This window comes from Heterodontus francisci, chromosome 19, assembly GCF_036365525.1.
Source record: "Heterodontus francisci isolate sHetFra1 chromosome 19, sHetFra1.hap1, whole genome shotgun sequence".
NCBI lineage: Eukaryota > Metazoa > Chordata > Chondrichthyes > Heterodontiformes > Heterodontidae > Heterodontus > Heterodontus francisci.
Window position 1 is genome coordinate 48268892 of NC_090389.1, and position 25144 is coordinate 48294035.

At 40.9% G+C, this 25144-nt stretch overlaps 1 protein-coding gene across 2 annotated transcripts in view; it reads left to right on the plus strand.

Annotated features, from left to right (window-relative positions):
- prickle2b (prickle homolog 2b) overlaps positions 1 to 25144 on the plus strand; it is a 280715-nt gene that overhangs the window by 5328 nt on the left and 250243 nt on the right. The gene's annotated exons all lie outside the window — the stretch shown is intronic.

Consider the following 25144-nt stretch of genomic DNA (forward strand, 5'->3'; position numbering starts at 1 on the left):
ACTCTTAAGGTATAGAACTATGGGATTGTGCAGGAGGGTCTTAACCCTTTGGAAACAAAATCTTTGCAAATATACAACTTGAAGGTGCACAATATTGTGCTACATTGCCATTGAAGTTTCACAAAAATGAAAAAATAAAATAATTTTGGTTTGTATTTTTTCATAGCATTCACCTTTTTCCAAAATGTTCTGAATGATGGATGCTAGAGTGAGTCCTATTCATTCTTTGGCACATAAATGACATTTGAACTGTTTAAGTACACAGGGAAGTTGTATCTTCAAAAGAGCCAATATTGTACATTTGTACTGAGGTGTGTCCTGTATTGTATCACTTCAGTTGTAATGAGGGTAATCAAATGCTTGGTAAATATACATGGATTATATATGTACGATCTAAACAAAACATGAGATGAAGTTGGGGGGGGGATGTGGAAGAGAGAGTAAGCAGCCTCACTCTGCAGTTGCCATAGCTATCAGAGGAACAGCTGGCCCTCCTTTATACTAGGGAAAACAACAAACATGAAGGAATGTTTTTCTGGGTTCTGCATTTGTGAGGAAACCATAGCAAACTTTTAAGTCAGAGGCCCTTGCCTATCAAAGTATGTTATAAAAGATTGTACTCTATTCTGAGTAAAATTTCATCATTAAAGATGTTTATACCCAACACTCTTTGGTATATATTTGGGAATCTAATTTCTACTAGTTAGAGGTTAGGAGGTGCTTACTCCTTTTTAATGGATAACTTTCAGAGGGCAAAGAGCAATACAGTGCTACACTAGCCAGCACTATTGACAGTAGACTTTCTTCTAACGTCTAGGTGAAACAAATTGTTTATTCTTCATTTGTTCTCCACCATGACCCATTGTGTTTCAGCAGAAATAGTGCAATTATCTGAGGATGTTTTTTGGGATATTTGATCCTTCATTCCAACACTTCCCTGTGGCACATGTATCTCTTCCGTAAATCTTCTAATGAATCTAAAATGAATCTTCTAATTATCACTTTATAAAGTTCTAATTTATGCACAAAATAGTACAAACAAAATGTTGGGCTGCATTTTAAGACTGGTGGCGGACGTAAAAAAAAATGCGGCCCGCACGCATGAACACCACATCATGGCAATGGTGTCCGGTGCAAATGCGCAGGCGCCAGTGCCATTTTTAAAGGGCTGACAGTCCTGAATGAACATTTAAAATTTAAAGGGCAAGTTAAGTGAAAGTTTTGTTAAAATAAATGCTGTGAGCTTTCCAGGCATTCTCCCACGCCGCCCGCCATGGCAATGCATAACATTCCTGCCCTTCCCCCCCCCCCCCCCCCCCCCTCCCCCCCCACCACCCTGGAATTCCAATATTGAAACTTTGAAGGTACCAGTGACATAAAGAGGGCAGTTATTTAGGTCCTATGGTCAAATTTTCAGAAGTTAGGGAGGAAGTTAGAGTAGACTCTCGAAGGTAGTAACCTGTGGATTATTTCAAGTGCCATGCCCTAACTGGAGTAGAAATAGGAAGCTAGGGAGGATCGATGTGTGGCTTGAAGCATGGTGCAGGAGGGAGGTCTTCAGGTTCTTGGGGCATTGAGACCAATTCTGGGACTGAAGGCACCTATTCCAAAGGGAACGGGTTGCACCTCAACAGGACTGGGACCAATGTCCTCATGGGGACTTTCACTAGTATGGTTGGGGAGAGTTTAAATTTGCAGGGGGGTAGGTATCAGCATATAGAAGTAGAAAAGAGGAATAAGGTGCATAATTGAGAGTGTTGGACAGTACTAAAGAAGGGAGTAGTTTCATATTAGATGGGAGTGGACTGAGGAGGACTATGAGTAATGCAAAGCCAGGATTACACTGCATGTCTGTAAATGCACAAAGTATGGTGAATAAGGTTGGTGAGCTACAAGCACAAGTAACGGTATGGGAAAATGATGTAGTGGCAATAATGGAAACATGGCTCAAAAATGGTGAGGACTGGGTGCTTAATATACAAGGATATAAAACGTTGAGAAAAGATAGAAAAGGAAAAAAGGGAGGTGGGGTGGCAGTACTGATTAGGAAAGACATTGTACTGTTGGAAAGAGGGAATGACCTTGATGGGACAAGGACAGAATCTATTTGGTTAGAATTGAGAAGCAAAAAGTGAACAATGGCGTGACTAGGGGTATTCTATAGGTCTCCAAATAGTGTGAGAGAGAGAAAGATATAGGAGCAAATCTGCAGGGAAATCACAGAAATGTGCAAGAACTATAGAGTGTGATATTGGGGGACTTTAATCACCCAAATATCAATTTAACATAATTTTAGAGTAAAGGGAAAGGATGGGGAGGAATTTCTGAAATGTGTTCAGGAGAACTTCTTTGATCAGTATGTCCTCAGTCCAACTAGAAAGGAGGCATTGCCTGGTGCTGGGAAGTGAGGTGGGCCAAGTGGACGAAGTGGCTGTGGAGGAACACTTGAGTAAGAGTGATCATTGTATCATAAGGTCTAGAGTAGTAATACAGAAAAGCAAGGAACAAAATATGGTAAAATTTCTAGATTGGAAGAGGGCTAATTTCAATGTGATGAGAAGGGATCTAGCCAGGGTAAAATGGAAGCAAAGACTGACAGGAAAAACTGTAACAGAACAATGGGTTATCTTTAAGGAAGAGATGCTTCAGGTACAGGCTAGGTACATTCCAACAAGGGCAAAAGGTAGGGGAACCAAAAACACTGCTGCTTGGATGACGAGGGAGATAGAGATTAGGATGAAGCAAAAAATGAGTGCATGATGCACGTCAGGTGAATTCTTCAAGTGAGAACCAGACCAAATACAATAAGTTTAGAGGGGAGGTGAAGAGGAAAATAAGACTGGCAAAGTGAGAATATGAGAATAGAATGGCAGTTAACATAAAAGGGGACCCAAAATTCATCTTCCAGCATGTAAATAGTAATAGGTGGAGTGGGGCCTATTAAGGGCAAAGAGAGTAACATATGCTTAGAGGTGCAGGGCAATTCTAGAATACTTAATGAGTACTTTGTATTGCATTTACTAAGGAAGAGGAATCTGACAAAATACCGTTAGAAGTGGAGAGAGTAGAGGCAATAGGTAGGTTTACAAATTGAAAGGGAGGAGGTAGATTAGATTAGATTAGAGATACAGCACTGAAACAGGCCCTTCGGCCCACCGAGTCTGTGCCGAACATCAACCACCCATTTATACTAATCCTACACTAATCCCATATTCCTACCAAACATCCCCACCTGTTCCTATATTTCCCTACCACCTACCTATACTAGTGACAATTTATAATGGCCAATTTACCTATCAACCTGCAAGTCTTTTGGCTTGTGGGAGGAAACCGGAGCACCCGGAGAAAACCCACGCAGACACAGGGAGAACTTGCAAACTCCACACAGGCAGTACCTGGAATCGAACCCGGGTCCCTGGAGCTGTGAGGCTGCGGTGCTAACCACTGCGCCACTGTGCCGCCCTAAAAAGGTACTAAAAAGGCTGGCTATGCTTAATGTAGATAAGTCACCTGGTCTGGATGGCTTGCATCCCAGGTTGCTAAAAGAAGTAGGGATGGAGGTAGAGGAAGAGCTTGGCATAATTTTCAATCTTTCATAGATATGAGGAAGGTGCCAAAGGATTGGGGAGTGGCAAATGTGACAATATTCAAGAAAGGGTGTAAGAACAGTCCTAGCAACTACAGGCCAGTTAGTTTAACACCAATTGTCGGTCAGTTTTAGAAACAATAATCAGGGAAAAAATCAACAAGCACTTGGAGACGTTTGAGTTGATTAAGATTTGTAAAAGGCAGATCATGCTTGACTTATCCAATTGAATTTTTTGATGAAGTAACAGAAGGTTGATGAATGGGAAGTAATGAATGTTGTGTATATGGATTTTAAGGAAGCGTTTTACGAAGTACCACATGCAAGTCTGGTTAACAAAACTGAGGCTCATGGAATAGGAGGGTCAGTGTCCAACTGGATAAAAAAATTGGCTTAAGGATCGTAAACAGTGAGTCGTGGTAAATAGTTGTTTTACAGACTGGAGGATGGTAGTCAGTGCTAGGGCCACTTTTTTTTTTTGCTATATATAAATGATTTGGATCTTGGAATATAGAGTAGAATTTCAAAATTTTCCAATGATGCCAAACTTGGAGCAATGGCAAACAGTGAGGATATTACAAATTGACTGCAACAGGACATAGATAGGCTGGCAGAATGGGCAGGCAAGTGGCAGATGGAATTTAATACAGACAAGTGTGAGGTGATGCATTTTGGCCGAAGAGAGACAGTGAGGCCATATAGACTTAATGACACAGTTCTAAAGAGTGTGCAGGAATAGAGGGACCTGGAGGTGCATATGCATTGATCTTTGAAGGTGGCAGGATGTATTGAGAGAGTGGTTAGCAAAGCATATGGGATCTTGGGCTTCATAAATAGAGATATCGAGTACAAAAGCAGGAAAGTTATGCTGAACCTTTTATAAAGCTCTGGTTCGGTCCCAACTAGAGTCCTGTGTCCAGTTCTGGTCACCACACTTTAGGAAGGAAGTGAGGGTCCTTGTGAGGGTGCAGAGGAGATTTACCATAATGATTGCAGGGATGGTGGATTTTAGTTACAAGGTTAGGTTGGAAAAGCTGGGGTTGTTCTCCCTGGAGCAAAGGAGTTTGAGGGGACTTGGAGGAATTTGATAGACGTGCACAAGATTATGACAGGCTTAGTTAAGTTGGTAAAGGAAAAACTGTTCCCATTAACTGATGGTACAAGGATTCGGGGACACAGATTGAAGGTTTTGGGCAAAAGATGCAGGGGATGTGAGGAAGCACTTTTTTATGCAGCAGGTGGTAACGACCTGGAACTCCCTGCCCACAAGGATGGTAAAAGTGGAAACAATCAGTGATTTCAGAAGGCATGTATCTGCTGTTGTGGATAGAGTTGTGTTGTGAATATTCTTCTGGTTTTTATTGCCTTACACCCAAACTGACTTTGCTATGTAATCTACCCTGAGTGTCTCTGGTGCCAATTTGATTCAGGTAGTTTATAGGGGCAAACACAAGTTAGGTTTTTAAACTATATTTTAGTTGAATTTACTAGTCTTTGTTTCTGTTCTGTTTTCGGAATTGTATTGCTTTATCTTGAGAATAAAGTAGCTTCAGCATTGTACATAAATCCAGTGTCTGAGACTGGATTTCATCAGGTATTCATTGTGTGCTTTGTCATTTCAGTTATAAAGAAATAAGTTGTTTTTATGTGCTGGGTGTATCAGTTGGCCACCGTTGACATGGAAATCCCTTGGGCTGATGTTGGTGTCTTATTTACATAATTGAGTTACCCAAGTCTTTTTTTTGATTTTGATCAATGTTTTTTTGACATCAATGCAAAGTGATCTTGAAACTAAGTAGAACCTCTCAATGTCTGGCTGTTTAAACATGATATAGTTACAGTTAATGCCGTTCTGTCTGATGCATAGAATCATAGAATGATTACAACACAGAAGGAGGCTATTCGGCCCATCATGTCTGTGCCAGCTGTCTGCAAGAGCAGCTCAGCTAGTCCCACTCACATGTTTTTTCCATAGCCTTGCAAATATTTTCTCTTCAGATAATTAAGCAATTCCCTTTTGAAAGCCACGATTGAATCTGCCTCCACCATACTCAGGCAATGCATTCCAGATCCTAACCACTCGCTGAGTAAAAAGGATTTTCCTCATGTCACCTTTTGGTTCTTTTGCCATCCACCTTTAAGTCAGTGTCTCCTGGTTCTCAACAAATGAGGCCAGATGGGTGGAGCTCAGAAATAAAAAAGAGGCAGCTGCACTACTAAGTGTACTATAGATCCCCAAATAGTGAGAGGGAGATAGAGGAACAAATATATAAGCAAATTTGAGTGTAAAAACTATAGGGCAATAATAGTTGTGGATTTCAACTACCCTAATATCAACTGGGATACAAACCGTGTGAAGGGCACAGAGGGTACAAAATTCTTGAACTGCATTCAAGCGAACTTTTTTAGCCTGCACTTAACAAGCCCAACAAGAGGGGGTGCAATTCTGGATTTAGTCATCGGTAATGAAGCTGGGCAAGTATATGTAGTAGCAGTGGGTGACCATTTAGGAAATAGCAAACATAATACAGTTAGTTTTAGCATAATCATGGAAAAGGACAAAGATAAGACAGGAGTTAAAGTTCTAAATTGGGGGAAGGCAAATTTTATGAAACTGAGAGACAATCTGGCGAAAGTGGACTGGATACAGCTACTGGAAGGAAAATCAATGGCAAACCAGTGGGAGGTATTCAAAAGCGAGATTCTACAGGCACAGTGTAGGCATGTTCCCACAAAAATAAAGGGTGGTACGGCCAAATCTAGAGCCCCCTGGTTATCTAGAGGCTTACAGGGTATGTTGAAGCAGAAAAAGAAAGCTTATGACTATCACAAAAATCTTAATACTTTAGAAAGCCTAGAGGACTATCGAAGTGTAGGGGTGAAGTAAAAAAGGAAATTAGAAAAGCAAAGAGAGGACATGAAAAAAATATTGGCAGGTAAAATCAAGGAAAACTCAAAGATGTTTTATCAGTACATTAACAGCAAGAGGATAACTAAAGAAAGGGTAGGGCCTATCAGATATGCAAGGGAACTTGCACTTGGATGCAGATGAGGTGGGCAAGGTTCTTAATGAGTTTTTTGCTTCTGTCTTCACAAAGGAGAGGGATGATGCAGACATTGTTGTAAAAGAGGAGTGTGAAATATTAGATATGATTAGCATAATGAGAGATGAAGTACTAGAGGGTCTGAGATCCTTGAAAGTGGATAAGTCACCAGGGCCGGATGGATTGCATCCCAGGTTGTTAAAGGAAGCCAGGGAGGAAATAGTGGATGCACTGAGGATCATCTTCAAATCCTCACTGGATACAGGCAAGGTGCCAGACGATTGGAGGTCTGCGAACATTATACCATTGTTTAAAAAGGGTGCGAGGGATAGAGCGCATAATTATAGACTGTTCAGTCTGGCCTCGGTGGTGGGTAAATTATTCGAATGAATTCTGAGGGGCAGGATAAACTGCCACTTAGAAAGGCACGGACTGATCAGAAATAGTCAGTATGGATTTGTTAAGGGAAGGTCATGTCTTACTTACTTAATTGAATTCTTTGAGGAAGTAACAAGGATTGATGAGGGTAGTGCAGTGGATGTGGTCTACATGGATTTTAGTAAGGCATTTGACAAGGTCCTGCATGGTAGACTGGACAGTAAATGAAAGCCCATGGGATACAGGGGAATGTGGCAGGTTGGGTCCAAAATTGGCTCAGTGACGGGAAGCAAAAGGTAGTAGTTGACGGATGTTTTTGTGAATGGAAAGCGGTTTCCAGTGGCGTTCCACAGGGCTCAGTATTGGATGTGGGAGGCATGATTGGGAAATTTGCTGATGACATAAAAATTGGTTGTGTAGTTGATAGTGAGGAGGGTGGCTGTAGACTCCAGAGTGATATCAATGACTTGGTTGAGTGGGTGGAAAAGTGGCAAATGGAATTCAATGCGGAGAAGTGTGAGGTAAAGCAGTTGGGGAGGGCAAGTAGAGCGAGGGAATACACAATAAACAGGAGGATATTGAAAGGGGTAGAAGAAGTGAGATACCTTGGACTGCATGTCCACAGGTCCCAAAGTGGCAGGACAGGTAGATAAAGTGGAGAAGAAGGCATAGGGAATGCTTTCTTTATTTGCCGAGGTAAAGAATACAGAAGCAGGGATGTAATGCTGTAATTGTATAAAACGCTGGTTCGGCCACAGTTGGAGTATTGCGTACAGTTCTGGTCGCCACATTACAGGAAGGACATAGTTGCTCTGGAGAGAGTGCAGAGGAAATTTGCAAGAATGTTGCCAGGGCTCGAAAGTTGCAGCTATGAGGAAAGATTGGATTGGCTAGGGTTGTATTCCTTAGAACAGAGGAGGCTGAGGGGTAACTTAATTGAGGTGTGTGAAATTATGAGGGGCCTAGATAGAGTGGACAGGACGGACTTGTTTCCCCTAGCAGAGAGTCAGTTTCCGGGGACACAGAATTAAGTAATTGGTAGAAGGATTAAAGGGGGCATGAGGAGAAACTTTTTCACCCAGAGGGTAGTGGGTGTCTGGAATTCACTGCCAGGAATGGTGATGGAGGCAGAAACCCTCAATTCTTTTAAAAGGTACCTGGGCATGCACCTGAAGTGCTGTAACCTGCCAGGCTATGGACCAGGTGCTGGAAAGTGGAATTAGATTGGGCGGCTAGTTTTTTCGGCTGGCATGGACACGATGGGCTGAATGGCTTCCTTCTGTGCTGTAATTTTTCTATGGTTCTAACCCCTCAGCCAATGGGAACAGTTTCTCCCTATCTACTCTCCAGACCCCTCATGATTTTAAACACCTCTATCAAATCTCCTCTCAAGCTTCTCTAAGGAAAACAACCTCAGCTCCTCCAATCTATCCACGCAAGTGAATTCCCTCATCACTGGAACCATTCTCATAAATCTTTATTGCACCCTCACTAAAACCTTTGCATTCTTCCTAAAGTGTGATTCCCTGAATTGTCTCAATACTCCAGTTGAGGCCGAACCAGTGTTTTATAAAGGGTCACTATAACTTCCTTGCTTTACTCTATGCCTGTATTGAAAAAGCCCAAGATCCCGTGTGCTTTATTAATTGTTCTTTCAACCTGTCCTGCCACCTTCATGATTTATGCACATATGCAAGCAGGTCCCTCTGCTCCTGCACCCGCTTTAGCATTGCGCCCTTTATTTTATGTTGTCTCTCTGTTTTCTTCCTACCAAAATGAATCACTTCACACTTCTCTGCAGTAAATTACGTCTGCCACTTGTCTGCCTATTCCACCAACCTGTCTATTTTTTTTTTGCAGTTCTACACTAACCTCCTCACAGTTCGCAATGTTTCTAAGTTTTGTATCATGCGCAGATTTTGAAATTATGCCCTGTGCACCAAGGTCTATGTCATTTAACATTGCCCGAATTCTCCCCTGTCTCAGCTCATCTGCTGAAACCCTTGTTCAAGCCTTTGTTACCTCTAGACATGACTATTCCAATGCATTCCTGGCTGGTCTCCCATATTCTACTCTCCGTAAACTTGAGTTCATCCAAAATTCTGCTGCCGTGTCATAACCTGCACGAGGTCCCATTCCCCTGTGCTCTGGAAGGAGAAAAAAAGTCAAGTGCTGCTGAAGTGCCAAAGAAGGACAGAAAAAGGAAAGAATTCCAAGGAAGAACGGAAGACTACAATCCATCTCGTTTTCTCGCAATTCCCTAAAAGCAGGCCTGCTAAATTGCTTTTCAACGCTGCCTGAAAAAGAACTCTTAAAAAGACTTGCCTATGTGCTCAGAAGGTTGGACTGAATACCAGTTTGGAACAACATATCTGCTGCTTACTTCAAGGAATGAGCAAGTGATGTATTTATGTTTTTTTTTGCCCCTGTCACAGAGCTCTGATGGAAAAAATCCTTTTCTTTCACTTTTTCCGGTTAACCAACTTAGGTATAGGAATATATGTGTGTGTGTGTGTGTGCGCGAGTGTAAAGGGACTAAGGTTAAAAAGGGACTTCAAAAATTGGTTAAGATAGAAAAGAGGACTTTTTAAAAATTAATGTTGGATGTTTAAAAATTTGAACTATGTGCTATTGTTTTACTTCTTTACTGGTCAAGACTTGTTTTATAATCTGTTAATTTTGTTGTTCAGTAAAGAAACCTGGTTTAATGTGTTCTATTCTGGGGGAAAATAGTAGTATCCTATTGACTTTTCCATTTGTTGGAACACTTTAAAGAATATGTTATGACTTGTGGAGAAGTGGGACTGAATTAACAATGCACTCCTCCTGCCTTGTCCTCTGCATTAAATTTCTTCTGCCACGTGTCTGCTCATGCGATCAGCTTATGTCCTCTTGAAGTTTATCACTGTCCTCACAGTTCACAACACTTCCAAGTTTTGTGTCATTCACAAATTTTGAAATTGTGCTCTGCACATCTAAGTCTAGGTCATTAATATAGCTCAAGAAAAGCAGTGGTCCTAATACTGACTCCTGGGGAACCCCACTATATACCTTTATCCTGTCTGAAAAACAACCATTCATCACTACTCTCTGTTTCCTGTCAGTCAGCCAATTTTGTATCCATGCTGCCACTGACTTTTTTATACCACGGGCTTTAACTTTCCTGACAAGCCTGTTATATGGCACTTTATTAAACAACTTTTGGAAATCCACGTGCACCACATCAACTGCATTACCCTGATCAACCCTCTCCGTTTCTTCATCAAAAAAATCGATCAAGTTAAATAGTAAATAATAAGACTTGCAATTGTATAGCACATTTCACCGCTATCGGACGTCTCCAAAGCCCTTTACAGCCAACAAAGTACTGTTGTTGCGCAGGAAATGCGGCAGCCAATTTGCAACCAGCAAACATCCACAAACAGCAATGTGATAATGACAAGGTAATCTGTTTTTGTAATGTTGATTTGAGGGATAAATATTGGCCAGGACACCAGGGATAACTTTTTTTATTCGTTCGTGGGATGCGGGCTTTACTGGCTAAGCCAGCATTTATTACCCATCCCTAATTGCCCTTGAACTGAGTGGCTTGCAACACCATCTCAGAGGGCATTTAAGAGTCAACCACATTGCTATGGATTTGGAGTCACATGTAGGCCAGACCAGGTAAGTAAGGATGGCAGATCTCCTTCTCTAAAGGATATTAGTGCACTAGATGGGGTTTTACAACAATCGACAATGGTTTCATGATCACCATTCGACTAGCTTTTTATTTAATTAATTAATTGAATTCAAATTTCACCATCTGCCCTGGTGGGATTCAAAACCAAGTCCCCAGAGCACTAGTCTGGGCCTCTGGGCTGCTAGTCCAGTGACATTACCACTACGCCTCCGCCTCCCCTATCCTTGAAATAGGGCCATGGGATCTTTTACATCCACCTGAGAGGGCAGACAGGGCCTTGGTTTAACATCTCCTCCAAAAGAAGGCACCTCCGACAGTGCAGTACCCTCTCAATACTGCACTGGAGTGTCAGCCTTGATTTTTGTGCTTAAGCTGGCTAAACATGATTTACTCTGATCAAATCTGTACTGGCTTTTCTCAATTAATCCGCATTTGTCTAAGTGACCGTTAATTTTGAAGTTTGGTCTCAAGATGTATAGCCCATTTCTTGTCTCTGCGTCTCATGGGTACACTACTACAGGTGAATATCTCTAAATATTGTTCTTGCATTTTCTTCGTTGAATAGAATGGGCGGCGCAGTGGTTAGCACCGCGGCCTCACAGCTCCAGCGACCCGGTTCAATTCTGGGTACTGCCTGTGCGGAGTTTGCAAATTCTCCCTGTGACCATGTGGGTTTTCGCCGGGTGTTCCGGTTTCCTCCCACCGCCAAAGACTTGCAGGTGATAGGTAAATTGGCCAGTGTAAATTGCCCCTAGTGTAGGTAGGTGGTAGGGAATATGGGATTACTGTAGGGTTAGTGTAAATGGGTGGTTGTTGGTCAGCACAGACCCGGTGGGCCGAAGGGCCTGTTTCAGTGCTGTATCTCTAAATAAATAAATAAACTTGTTCTAAAATTAATTTTCAGTATATTAAGCCTGGCACATGCGTGTATTTTTTTAATAATTCCTTATCTTTCTTGCACATTGCTTAAAATCACATTTGCACTCTTATTTTGGTATTTGTGCAGGTAAACAGAGCCATAAAGATGATAGATTATATTTACATTGCATCATGGTAACTGCGTATCACTTAAGATTCACTTTTTAAGATTAGTTGACTAGCAAAATACAATTGGATTCATAAATTTTTCTATTCATCTTTCCAATCCCAAAACTATTGGGAAGTGGTGACAGAGGAGGTCAGGACCAGAATAGCAAAGATTATATGCTGAAACATACGGATGTAGGAGATTGTAGAGTTAGGGAGGGGGAGGCCAAGGAAGAACTTGTAGACAAGGACAAAAATGTTGAAATTTAAGTGTTGGGAGATGGCAAACCAATTAAGTTAAGGAGGAGAAAGATGAAAGAGGACCAGGGCTTAATGTAGGATATGGCGTGGTGGCAAGAGTTTTGAATTGCAATTTATGAAGGGTTGAACTTGGGAGACCAACAAAAACATTGGAATAAAAACAGAAAATACTGGAAATACTCATAAAGTCTGGCAGCACTCTGGAGAGAGAAACAGATTTTGCATTTCAGGGTGATGATCTTTTGACAGAATATTTATGTACTATATTGTGTGTGTGTGTATATATATTTCAACATCTAAGCCATTTAAAAAAAAAACTGAAATTGCTGTTATGACTGGTTTCAATCTTTCTGTAGTCCATATTACCTAAAAATCTTGGTCTTTTCAGCTCTTTCTTTGAGTGAGAAAATGCAGCTTTTCTGGCAATTGTGAACTATTCTAGCTTTTATATTTTTATGTGGAGATATCTATGCTGTTTTTAAAAAAAAAATCTAGAAGCATGTTGAAGTCAAACCTGGATAATTTCTGCTGATAGCCAGGTAGGATTGGAAGGTTATGGCACCACATCATAAGTAGGTGTCCTATTGCTTGTAGAGTTATATATTAATGGCATTGAGTTACAGGCCTATCAACCTATTTTTGCTTTTATGGTTTACAGTTATTTTAAAAAGTCAGATGAGCTATATAATTGAATTTAAATTTTAATCTCCATCCCAGCCATTTATTATTAGACAGAGCATGTACTGATTTATTTAGAGAAAATATTTTATTTCTTTATTGGCAGTAATTTAGAATCCTGCAGCGTGTGCATATTATTTATAAAAGACTTGCATTTATATAGCACCTTTCATGATCTCAAGATATCCTAAAGCGCTTTACAGCCAATTCAAATCAGTTGTCCAGTAGTCAGGCAGCCAGTTGGTATACAGCAAACTCCCACAAACAGCAGTGAGATAACGGTCTGATAATCTATTTTAGTGATGTTGGTTGAGGACACCAGGGATAACTCCTCTGCTGTTTTCTGATAATGTGCCCTGGGATTGTTAACGCCCACCTGAGAGAGCAGACAGGGCCTTGGTTTCACATTTCATCTGATTGATGGCACCTCAGTGCAGCACACTCCCTCAGTACTGCACTGGGGTGTCAACCTAGATTTTTGGCCTAAAAACTCTGGAGGGGGACTTGAACGCACAACCTTTTGACTCAAAGGCAAGCGCGCTACCAGCTGAACTGGGGGTCTGAGAGAAGGATTGAAGCAGTTCACAAGAGGAACGGGGAGGAGGGAGAGAAAGCCATCACCATTAATGTCCCCACACCCTTTGCAAAGGCTTCACTCGCTGGATCCAGACTGCCTCCTCCCCTGCGACAGTGACACTGCTTTAACCTGGGCTTATATTCAATGTGCTGCTGAAGCTGAGCTGCACAGTAGGGACCAGCCAGCTCTGCCCCTCCCTCCCTGACTATTGGCCTCTCACCTGGTAGCTGTTAGGTGTTTGGAGAGGAAGCAGAACCACAGGGACATCATCAACCATCACCAGTGTCCCTCCCACTGTGGCTGGCAGCAGAGAGGGTTAAAAATAACACTGAGATGTGCTTTGAGTGAAATTAAACTTATTTTGAGATTAAAATGAAACTCTAACCCAGTTTTAAAAATAAATGGTGTCACGGACTTGTAATTATTTTTCTCCTCGGGTTAAAAATAGTGTTTGTGCCTTTAAGACGCTGTTAAAAACCGTGCACCTTTACGGGAGAGAAGCTTCTGGAATTCCTGAGACACAGTGTGCAGCAGCTGCATTTTTGTTACCTTAGGCAACGGCAGGAGAGAGAGAGAGCGCATCACATAGTGATGTTTCCACTTGGCTGTGTGTAAAACTGGCAGAAACCAGAGAGATTTTCCAGTGAGGTCTATTGCAGAAAAGGAACTGTTTTATTCTCTCAAAGTTCTACAAGCAGCTACAAGCCAAGTTAACTCCCTAAGTAAAGAAGAAAATCCTTTTTCAAGAAACAGTTTGTATTGCTGTGCTCATCATTCAAAGAACTGTTCAATGCTTTGTCAGGCAAGCACCCCACCTGCCAAGAATGAGGAAAAATTAATTTCGCCGCATGAACATTGATTTTAAATTGTTATTGTTGAAGCAAGAACTTGCTTTAAAAAACAGTTGGAGACTTTGGCTGGAGAGAGACATATCAACAGACAGTACTTCAAAGGACAAAGGAGCTCCAATTTAATCCACAATGGACTTTTGATTACCAGATGTTGAAGCATTCCAGGTTAACTACTAAGATGGTCGAATACACACACACACACGATCAGACCAGTCTAGTCACAGGACTAACTGACTGTTGGAGTTTTTTGAATTTGAACTGGCCACAGGGTTAAAACTTAGAAGGCTTTTAGCTCCTGGACTGAGACTACCTCTCTCCTGTCTGCTCTCATCTCGCTCTCACCAGCTTCAGAAATCATTGAAGACACATGAACTGTAAGAGAAAAGTCTCCTACAGTGAACAAGGTTTAAGAAGAATACTGGGCCCCAACGAAAGGCAAGACTACTTACAAAAGGACTACAGTGAGCTCGAAGCACAGTAAACAAGCAACTCTTCTGATGTTGCCTCAAACATCTCCATTTTATTTTTCTTTTTTCTGTCCCTATTTGTGTGTATCGCGTATGCATGCTAGTGTGGGGCGTGGCGTGTATCCGTAGACGTTAAGCGAATTGGAGTTTAAGTTTTAATTTCATTTTTCTTAATCTAAGAGCCTGTTTATGCTCATTTCTTTGCCTTATAATTGGAAAGTTGTGAACAAAGATTCACCGAAGGGGAAACTCAACATGCAGTGTGTTTAAAGTCAAACCCTGTTACAATAAGACCAGGTGAAGATAGCAGAAGACGCTAGACACCTTTCTCACCTGGTCATAACAGCTTGCTGCAGCTGAAGAGTTGAATGCCTATCTTAAGGACTGTTTTCATCAAATCCACGTGAAGACTTCGAGTGACCTTTGATTATTTTTCACATTAGAAGACCTCATCCATCGGGAATGTAACCTGCAAAAACTTATTTTATTTATTAAAACTCCACTTTTTAACTGTTAGTTTTTGAGTGTGTGTGTATGTGAATGCAGGAGTTAGGTTAAAATAAGAAGTTATAAGGTCTTTAGACATAGATTTATCTTGTGTTTAGGATTTAGTTTTTTCATAAATAGTTAATTTGTTGTTGTCTAAAGATACCTGGGGTTACTGGAGTGTTTAATTTGGCTGTTTTTTGATTGGGTGTGAAAGCTTCATAATATGCTGCGACTGGTGGAGTGACGGGATTGAATTGACAGGGCGTTTCTCCCGCTGCAGTTGTAACAATGGGCAAGGTGCAAAAAAAAAAACGTGATCCTAAATAGATAAAGGGGAGCATCTAGAAAGTCCACCTTTTGATGGACAGTAATGTTGTCCAGTCAGAACATGCACCGTTTCATGATGTGACGCAGACATGCCAGGAGCAATCGAGCACCTGGCAGGTGCTGTAGTCGCACAAATCTCTGGGATTTGTTGAACATCGGCTACACTGGAACTCCTATGAACCCTGCATGTTCTGTTGCAGGGGCAAGGCAGCAATGCTTTGGGCAGTGTTTTTCTGGCCATGCCTACAATCAGTGATTTGCACTCAGTCGTGCATGCAAGGCGGGTTGTGGATGCTGCTGCTGTATTTCCAAACACTAAGTGTTGGTGCCATTTAGTTTCACAATAAGTAAGTAAATAATATATATATTTAATTGTATAACTAATTCTTTTACATAGAAAATACGTATGTTGTGTTACAAAGGGGCCGTGGAAGTTTTGTAACACAGGAGAACAAAGAACAAAGAAAATTACAGCACAGGAACAGTCCCTTCGGCCCTCCAAGCCTGCGCAGATCCAGATCCTCTATCTAAACATGTCGCCCATTTTCTAAGGGTCTGTATCACTTTGCTTCCTGCTCATTCATGTATCTGTCTAGATACATCTTAAAAGACGCTATCGTGCCCGCATCTACCACCTCCGCTGGCAACGCGTTCCAGACACCCACCACCCTCTGCGTAAAGAACTTCCCACGCATATCCCCCCTAAACTTTTCCCCTCTCAATTTGAACTCGTAACCCCTAGTAATTGAAACCCCCACTCTGGGGAAAAATCTTCTTGCTATCCACCCTGTCTATACCTCTCATGATTTTGTACACCTCAATCAGGTCCCCCCTCAACCTCCGTCTTTCTAATGAAAATAATCCTAATCTGCTCAACCTCTCTTCATAGCTAGCGCCCTCCATACCAGGCAACATCCTGGTGAACCTCCTCTGCACCCTCTCCAAAGCATCTACATCCTTTTGGTAATGTGGCGACCAGAACTGCACGCAGTATTCCAAATGTGGCCGAACCAAAGTCCTATACAACTGTAACATGACCTGCCAACCCTTGTACTCAATACCCCGTCCGATGAAGGAAAGCATGCCGTATGCCTTCTTGACCACTCTATTGACCTGCGTTGCCACCTTCAGGGAACAATGGACCTGAACACCCAAATCTCTCTCTATATCAATTTTCCCCAGGACTTTTCCATTTACTGTATAGTTCACTCTTGAATTGGATCTTCCAAAATGCATCACCTCGCATTTGCCCTGATTGAACTCCATCTGCCATTTCTCTGCCCAACTCTCCAATCTATTTATATTCTGCTGTATTCTCTGACAGTCCCCTTCACTGTCTGCTACTCCACCAATCTTAGTGTCGTCTGCAAACTTGCTAATCAGACTACCTATACTTTCCTCCAAATCATTTATGTATATCACAAACAACAGTGGTCCCAGCACGGATCCCTGTGGAACACCACTGGTCACACGTCTCCATTTTGAGAAACTCCCTTCCACTGCTACTCTCTGTCTCCTGTTGCCCAGCCAGTTCTTTATCCATCTAGCTAGTACACCCTGGACCCCATGCGACTTCACTTTCTCCATCAGCGTACCATGGGGAACCTTATCAAACGCCTTACTGAAGTCCATGTATATGACATCATCAATCAACTTTGTCACTTCCTCAAAGAATTCTATTAAGTTGGTAAGACATGACCTTCCCTGCACAAAACCATGTTGCCCATCACTGATGAGCCCATTTTCTTCCAAATGGGAATAGATCCTATCCCTCAGTATCTTCTCCAGCAGCTTCCCTACCACTGACGTCAGGCTCACCGGTCTATAATTACCTGGATTTTCCCTGCTACCCTTCTTAAACAAGGGGACAACATTAGCAATTCTGCAGTCCTCCGGGACCTCACCCGTGTTTAAGGATGCTGCAAAGATATCTGTTAAGGCCCCAGCTATTTCCTCTTTCGCTTCCCTCAGTAACCTGGGATAGATCCCATCCGGACCTGGGGACTTTGTCCACCTTAATGCCTTTTAGAATCCCCAACACTTCCTCCCTCCTTATGCCGACTTGACCTAGAGTAATCAAACATCTGTCCCTAACCTCAACATCCGTCATGTTCCTCTCCTCGGTGAATACCGATGCAAAGTACTCGTTTAGAATCCCACCCATTTTCTCTGACTCCACGCATAACTTTCCTCCTTTGTCCTTGAGTGGGCCAATCCTTTCTCTAGTTACCCTCTTGCTGCTTATATATGAATATATAGAAGGGCCTCGGAAGTAAATGGTTGAGAACCCCTGCACTGAGCCACGGCAAATTGACCATCTTTAGATAATACAGTAGTAAGAGTAATGTCTTGCTATAAACCCTTGCAGCCTTTAACATGCTAGTAATTAGACAGATAATTATTTTTATGCAGTGCTGCTACAGCAATAAAAAAATTAAATGGAAATAAATTTATAGGAATTGCCACAATTCTCTACAAATGCCTTTTAAATGGATTGTTTTTGTAAGGCAAAACATTTTTCTTTTCCTCCATTTCAGTCGGAACCTAGCACGTTTAAGAAGAAACAATGAAGCAAAACTTCAGTGCTTTTACTAACTAATGATTCAGCAACAGTTAGTAAAGAAATGTGGCAAGGTGAATGTGAAATTCTGTGTTATGTTTGCTCTACTGAAACAAGTAAATCCAGGGTCTGAGGGTTTCCTAAACATTGAATGAAAGTAGTCAGTGTTTTTTAGAATATGAATAGTCTTTAACAGATCATTACTTCTCACCAGAAACGACAAAGCCAATGGTAACTTTAGCTGACAGTGAGAAGAGAATGTACAGCTTTTTCTTAACATGAACACAATTGGTATGAATGTGCAGATTTGGGATACCGAAAGGTGACACATGAGAATGTTAATTATGGAATAAAGCTGCCTCTTTCCAGTGAAAAGCTTATTTTTATATGGGTAAACTCTCGTTCAATATGCAAAATGGGGTTTCGAGGATACTCCAGCCATACCTTCCATCCTCTCCCTGCCTGAGGATGTTAACAAAGAATCTTATATTTGTTAGACCCAGAACAGTGAATGTTCAAAAGTTTTCATTTTCATGATCTGCAGCTTTTGGAATAGTGTCCTTTTTAGGGGCTGTAATGTTTTAGTTTTATGATTTAGTTAGTATTTTTCATCTTTACTGCCCTCAGTGCTTCACATTTGCAATTCATTTGAATATTTTGTCAAATGCTTGGGTTTTTCACCAAAGTGCAATGGTTTAGTATGTTCGTACTGCAATTTTTAAACTCTTGTCCGATACAACATCCTGCAATTTATTTTTTTTTGGAGAAAATAAATTGTTTTCAGTTGGTAATTCAGAACCCTGCAAAATCATCACTTACATTGATAATGAAAGGGAATCTCTTCAACGTGGGCATGGAAATATGATATTGTTGCAATCACCCTCGACTTCACACACAAACAACTTAATGAAACTTATTAATTTAATAGTACATTTAAACATGAAATACATTGTATTGAGTATTTAAGCAACTTTTTAGTTTGTTTGCCAAATATTTTTACATTATAACTAGATCCTTTTGAATATGAAATTTTTTCCCTTATTTTGATCACGTCTAGGTTGGGTTTTGTTTTGCATTTTTGTCTAATAGATGTGAATATGATCTACCATTCAGCTGTAGTCCTTCAACTACATTGACCCACATTTCAATTTTCTTGTGTAATCTGTGTCAATGAAAAGAGCTCAGTTGCACACTTCAGATAGTTTATCTTGCACTATATTTTCAACAGCAGATAAAACCTGAATTCTTAGTTTCCCTTTTGAAAAGAAGCACTTTTCTGAATGTGGTCACATACGCAAGGATTGTGATAGCATTCATGGTGGCTATTGAAGCATACAGTCACTCACACAAAGGGTAAATTCATGGGAGACAGTGCTTTGGTTTCTAGGCAATATATTGAATGTTCCTTTTAAATGGATCTCTAAGTGGATGGGTAGCCCACATGTAAAATTTCAGTATTCAAGCCAGGACAAGGTAATAATATTGAGGTGGTATGGTTTTAACATGCCACTTTAATGTGACCTTTTAATTACTCTCTATACAGTTGATGCCATGTAAACTTGCTGCAAGAGATAGGGTGTTACTGTATGAAGTATTTCCCAGAAATTTATTCTCCCCCATTTGTCCATTATAATTTTGATTTAAGCTTTTTATTTTTGGCATTACTATTGGTGCCTACCAAGAATTTGCCAAGACTATCCTGGTATGGTCATAACATTATTTTTCCATTGTTTTTCTCCCACCTTCCCTTAATGCAACCCACCTGGTGACTGAACAGAGAGGAACTTGAATCTTTGTCCTTCCTTATGTTATGCTACCCCTCCAGATTTATTTATTTAACTGTGTTAAGATAATTAAAGCAACAAGGAATGGTTGAAATGTAAAGTAATTCTACTTATACTCTCCTCAATTCAGGTATTTGTTAGAGATTTTGTGGTCATTATTTTCACGAATAGGGCCCAAATACGAATTGTCTCAACATATGCTTTCAGCAGAAGCTCGTCTAAAAGTGGTTAGCTGTTCCAGACAATCCAATGCCGAGTTGCCAAACTAGTGCAGAGGAGAAGGATTTTCAATGTGGAATGGGCAGTTTTGAAGTATTCTCAAACAATGGTCCATTTCTTAGCAATATGTGTTCATCTTTGAGACATCTAGCACCTTGTGTGGATACATTTCTTTGAAATCTGCTAGTATTTCAATAGAGGGTTTTTAAAAACCAACGCAGACACCAGAAAGTCAGTCAAGCAGCAGAAAGGCTGTGAAAGGAATTGGGCAGCAGAAAAATGAGTGAAAAATAACCTCTGCATTGTTGGCAGGACAGAGAACAGAGGGAATATGGGCTAGATTTTGCAGTAAGCAGCAAAGCAACAGCGCTCATCACTGACTTCAAAGGAAGTTTCCCACAAAGATCCAGCGATCTCTGTGGCTCAAACTGCCCCTTTGCCGATGGCAGTTTAAATCTGGCACCAAGTCAAGTGCATCAGCAAGCAGTATAAGCAGCCAATCTCATTGAAGTATTTTCATAGCAAACCAAGAAGTTAAAAGCACTTTATCTTTTAGTTTTAGTTTAAATTTTCAGATAACAAATTGATTGATTGGATTTAGATATAACAAGCTTTAAAAACATTATTTTAAAAATGTTGATTATTTTATCATAATGGAGAAATTTGACATTCCACAAATATAAAATTAGCTTTTCAGTGCAGGTGCTTTGTAGTAATTATGAGTTTAGTACACATGTTAAAAACCCAGTTATGCCTCATTCAACAAAGTGTAACTTTTTCAAGGGTTTTTATAGCAAGCCTAACAGCATAAAAGCGGAAGTGTGAATTCACTGCTTGGGAATTGGACTCTAGGGGGACTTCAACACGCATCCCCTGAAGGAGTGTAGAATAGGGGTGTCTAACCTTTTCATGTGGGGAGCCACATTACAATTTTTGTCTTGGGTAGGGTGCCGGTGAGAGAATTTTGGAAAGATAAAGACATTAAAAATTTATCTTAACTGTTAATCAAAACAACAACAAATGTGTTTTTTGTGAAGAAGCTTCAAATGAGAAGACTAATTTATTGCTTACTTTCTCTTCGCTATGTTGGACACTAATTTAGTGAGATACCTGGAATTTTTTTTTGCTTACACAAGTAGTCGGTGTCTACCTGCACATTTGTTGCAGCAATGCGGAGTATTCTGGAGCAATGTCCATCTGTCAGGAGTGATCTTGATTGCTCTCCCTCCTTCCCATCACTCTCTCTTTCCCCCACTGTCCTGCCACCCTCTCCCTTTGCCCCCTATCTCTCTCAGCTCCCCCACGCGGGCTCTCTGCCCCCCCCCCCCCGCACGCGCTCTGCCTCCTTGTCTCTCCCTCTCCACCCTTCAACTAAAATTGTGTGAACTGAGAGAGTCCCTGGTTCTGTTCACTCCCATTTGACAGCATCCCTTGACTGACACACCTCGGCCGCTGCTTATCCTGACTCCAATTCTGATTGATTTATTATCACGTTATTCTTTTTCTCTTCTACATATTCTGTTTATTTTTGGCAGATCCCTTAAAAAGGGCCACAGACCTCCGGTTGAGAAACCCCTGCTGTGGTTCAGTATTCTTCTTTGACATGTTAAATAAATAGCCCAGTTGCACCTCTAGATCTTGCTTAACCCTAACAAAACTTTAACTAGTTCGCCATCCTTCATAAGTGAATGCACCTACATTACAACAGTGTCTACACTTCAAAAGTAATTCATTGGCTTTGAAGCGCTTTGTGATTTCCTGAGGGTGTGAAATGCACAATATGAATGCATGCCTTTTTAAACTATATTTTCTTCCCAGTATGTAGTACGTTGCACTTATGTATCAGGATGAAATTTCATCTGCCAATCTTCTGTCAGTTACAGATTTTATCTAACTCCTTTTGTTAGCGTTGACAAAGGATCCCATACAAAATGTCAACTTGTCTGGCCCAATACAATTGCTGCCAGACCTACTGAATGTTTCCAACATTCTCTCTTTTTGTTCTCTAGTTTGGTGTTATCTGAAAATTTTAATGTTGTTACTTCATACTAAATTTAGTCATCATATATATCGACAGAAATTTATACAAATTGTCCTAACTCTTGATCTTAAATCCACTGTTTATAACTGTCCAGTCCAAAAAACATCGATTAGCCCGACTGTTTCCTGTCATTTACCCAGCTTCCTTGCATTTTCTGTAAGGATTCAAATCCCTTCTCCCAGTTTTTCTCTCTCTGATCCATCTGCTATTCCACATCAAAGCTTCCAAAATGTCATTTTTCTTTAACTAAAAATTTTCCTCCGCTATGACGGGGCCCCTTGGCTCCCCATCCACTGCACCATGAGGGCATTCCTTTTGTTCTCCCTTCCACCCTATCTACTAGGCACTTTGCAGCCACCTGGTCTTAACTTTGACTTGAACGACTTTAAATCTTAACTATAGTTCCTATTTTCTCTGGCAGCAAGTGGTAACAACGTAGAATAGGTGTACTGGCATTTCCAAGCTTGGGAGGATGGATTGGGGTGGGGACTCCCCATTGGAACACTGCTGACAAGGTAGTCTGCACGCTTGGTGTCAATTTTGTTTTTTTTTCTACTACCATGTTGTTGGGCCTCTGCTGCCTGCTCTACTTTGCCAGTTAGGTTTCCCTCTTGACCTTCAGCTATCTCCCTTCATCTATTCACACACTTACTCTGCATCGTGTATATGTCTTTGTTTTCTTTGATTTCTCTCATGCCTCCTATTGTGACACGCTAATATCATTCTGCTGTTTAACTATCTTCTGTTTTCTACTTAAGCACATTACAGGTCATTCTATTTCATTTCCTGGGCGTGTTTGTAGTACTTGGTAGTCGTGAAATCTAAGAATTAATCAGATCTGGAACACTGATGAGATTTGGATTTTTGACATTACACTTTAAGCTTCAGAAACCAAGATATTTGGCTGGATAATGTAGAGAAGAGATAGAAAAGTAATTAAACTTGCTATAGTATGAGTTTATGATTTTTGATAAAGTGTAACTGAGCATATGATAGTCGCAATCTGACATTTTATTTTTAGTTCTTTTAAGATTTCCGATATTCACTATTCTGTTAAGTGCCAATGTTCTAAAACCCAGAGTAATTTCTTAAATTATTGATGTTCATTGGGAGTATGGAGCCATATGATCTAGGGAATTAAACAGGCTGGAAGTACACTCCTTGAGTTGCTTTACTATGTACAATTTGTTTTTAATTAAAGAAAATTAACATGTAAGATCATTTTAATAGTTGTGCAGGAACTAATTACTTGCAATGAGATACAGTAGAAATCAAATTCAATTTTCCTGTTTTTTTTCTGAATGCCTTTAAAGTTCAAAATAATATAACAGCAGAATCATAGAAATTTACAGCACGGAAGGAGGCCATTTGGCCCATCGTGTCCATGCTGGCTGACCAGCAGCCATCCATCCGAATCCCACTTTCCAGGTTTTGGTCTGTAGCCTTGTAGGTTACATCACTTCAAGTGCAGATCCAAGTACTTTTTAAATGTTATGAGCCTTTCTGCCTCTACCACCCTTTCAAGTAGTGAGTTCTAGATCCGATCACCCTCTGGGAGAAAGAAAATTCCCCTCTAATCCCCTCTAAACCTCCTACCTCTTAGCCTCAATCTATGCCCCCTATTTATGGACCTCTCCACTAAGGGGAATAAGGCCTTCCTATCTAGACCCCTCATAATTTTATACACTTCAATTAGGTCTTCCCTCAGCCTCCTCTGTTCCAAAGAAAACAACCCTAGCCTATCCAATCTTGCCTCATAACTAAAATTCTCCAGTCCAGGCAACATTCTTGTAAATTTCTTTTATACTCTCTCTAATGCAATCTCATCTTTCCTGTAGTGCAGTGACCAGACTGCAAACTCCAGCTGTGGCCCAATGAGTGTTTTATACAGTTCCAACATAACCTCCCTGCTCATATATTCTGTACCTTTGCTAATAACGGCAAGTATCTCGTATGCCTTCTTGACCACCTTATCTACCTGTCCCAGCCACCTTCAGGGATCTGTGGACATGCACTTCAAGGTCCCTCTGCTCCTCTACACTTCTCAGTATCCTACCATTTATATTGTGTATTCCCTTGCCTTAATTAGCCTTCCCATAAAATGCATTACCCCTCATTTATCCGGATTGAACTCCATTCGCCACTGTTCCGCCCACCTGACCAGTCCATTGACATCTTGCAGACTGCAGCTTTCTTCTTCATTATCAATCACATTGCCAATTTTCATATTGTATTCAAAATTCTTAATCATACCACCTGCATCTAAGTCCAAATCATCGCTAACTACCACACAAAAAGGACCTAGTACTGAGCCCTGCAGAAGCCCACTGGAAACAGCCTTCCAGTCACAAAAACACCCATCGACCTTTGCTTCCTGCCTGAGCTAATTCCAACTTGCCACTTTGCCTTGAATCCCATGGGCTTTTACTTTCGTGACCAGTCTGCCATGTGGGACCTTATTAAAAGCCTTGCTGAAATCCATATCGACTACATCAAATACCTTCATCGATCCTCCTTGTTACCTACTCAAAAAATTCAATCATGTTAGTCAGACTTGATATTCCCTTAACAAATCTGTGCTGACTGTCTTTGATTAATGAATGTTGTTTTAAATGGTTTATCCTGTCCCGCAGAATTTTTTTCCAGTAGTTTTCCCACCACCGAGGTAAGGCTGACTAGCCTGTCATTAAGTGATCTATCCCTTTCTCCCTTTTTAAACAATGGTACAACATTAGTTGTCCTCCAGTCCTCTGGCACCACACCTGTAGCCAGAGAGAATTGGAAAATGATGGTCAGAGCCTCTGCTATTTCTTCTTTTACTTCCCTTAACAGCCTAGGATACATTTCACCCAGGCCTGGGGATTTATCCACTTTCAAAGGTGTTAAACCCCTTAATACTACTTCTCTCACTATGTTAATTTCATCTAATATTTCACACTTCTTCTCGGTAATTACAATCTGTAACATCCCTTTCTTTTGTGAAAACAGATGCAAAGCATTAAGAACCGTGCTAATGTCCTCTGCCTCCACACGCAGGTTACCCTTGTGGTCCCTAATAGGTCCTACTCTTTCTTTAGTTATTCTGTTGCTCTTTATGTACTTATGAAAACATCTTTAGGTTTTCCTTGATTTTACTTGCCAATTTTTTTCATGCTCTCGCTTGGCTTTCTTAAT